This window comes from Eucyclogobius newberryi, unplaced genomic scaffold, assembly GCF_026437365.1.
Source record: "Eucyclogobius newberryi isolate DKJ021-1_F unplaced genomic scaffold, fEucNew1.0.hap1 SCAF_13, whole genome shotgun sequence".
In the NCBI taxonomy this organism is placed as follows: Eukaryota; Metazoa; Chordata; class Actinopteri; order Gobiiformes; family Gobiidae; genus Eucyclogobius; species Eucyclogobius newberryi.
The window spans coordinates 28,342,605-28,344,450 of record NW_027315757.1 but is presented as its reverse complement, the minus strand read 5'-3'; positions in this window follow the sequence as shown (position 1 = coordinate 28,344,450).

Sequence of the window (1,846 nt, the reverse complement as noted above, 5' to 3'; positions counted from 1 at the left end):
TGGAATTGGGAGTTCCCTTGAAGAAAATGTGCAAAGTCTTGTCTTGAGTGGGAATGGCCCAGCGTTAATTTTCTATCTATTTATTTTGTTTATTTTACAGATTCTATATTTATATAAATGTAAGAGAATTTGCCAGAGGCTGTATTTTCAAGCGTGCAAATATTCAAACTATGCAAAGTATCTTCAGCTAAAGCATATACACAACTTGGTTTATCAGATCAAACATTGAATACCATATACACAACAAGGCATATAGAAATAGCCAAAAATAAATCATAGGAAACACAAGACGGCAACGCTCGCTTACTTTTCTTCTAACCAAATCACTTGTTAATCAAAGTTCTAATCTCCATTTTGTTTGTCAAAGGTTGTGCTTCAGATGGAACTTGGGCGTGTTGTAGCTCAACCACATTCATTTCCCTGAAGGCCTCTCAGCCCTACACACAAGAGCACAAATAAGGTCGTAATAGTCCAATTATACAGTTGTGTGAGGTTGTTTTTTTTAATATGGACATAGCAATTGCATTGGATGAACCAGATGCATTGTTTCTAGATGCAGTGTTATAGCAAAAATACAAATTTTCAAAACCCATCAATAGGAGGCTTTTAAACCAATTCAATACAAAATACATTATAATTTAATAAAAGTACTACAATAATAACAACATTAAATTCAGTCAAAATTATCATGTGTGCAACTCTGCTCTGATTTCAGCCGCAGTTTTAGATGTTTGTTGAAGATGTCGAGGTCAGTTTTCAGTTTTAAATCAGCGTGAGGAGATTTCCATAGACTGTGCCCATCTAAAGAAAACTGTTTCATTGTGCTAACATTTACAAAATGTTCAAATGTGAAAAGATTATGTTTTTGGTATCATCCAAAAATATAATCTCACAATGATGCCACCTCGTGTGTTTTCTGTCAAATACCTTAATTGCCTGCTTGTACAATGACAGTATTGGGACATGAGAATATCATAGCATAGATATAAGATGTACATAGTGGGCCCAACAGTGGGCCTAATACTGAACCTTGCAGCGCCCCCATGTCATTAGGGCGGAGACTAGTGTTGCACTTATAGAAGAAGAGGAGGAAACTTTTGTAGATTTCAGTGCTTCTCCGTTTATTCACCGGGAATATTGACAATCAACAGCGTGTTACATGTTTACATTCAGTGTCCTTGCCCATCCGCTCTCTCTCATCTTCTTCTTCTTCGTTTTGTTTTATGGCGAGTGGCACTCATCATTTTGGTGCATTTCCGCCATCTACTGTTCGCATCTTATTTGATGCTATGTCTATATACAGTGCTCACCCAGTCCATCATAAAGAGTCCTTATTCCGCAGTATGTGCAACCCCTTCCCTTAACATCTGGTGCAGTTCTTCCCCGGTGACATCTTTAACGTCCAAAAAAGTCCTCGCTGCTTCAAGAATTACATTTATTAGTTCCGACTTTCCCTGAAGTCCACATGCACAATTTATGACCATAATAATGAAGGCCAAAAATGTTTTTTTTATCCACAGAGATGAAATCTTTGCAAACTTTCGTTTCTTCAACATTTTCCACACCTTCCTTAACTTTCTTTACAGCTTCAGCATATGTCAGCTTGTTTTCAGTCCTCACTTTACACACTTTTCCCTCCAGTTTTCTCCTCTGGCAGCTCATTGTTCCCACACGATGATTCCCGTTACAGTGCAAACATTTTATAACACTTTCCTCTTCCGCACACTTCTCAAATTCACAATCATTCTCTCCACATCTTGCACATCTTCTCTTCCTTCTACATACTGTGGCCACATGTCCATATTCCTGACAGGAGTAACACCGGAGTGGTGCTCTTTCAAAGGCC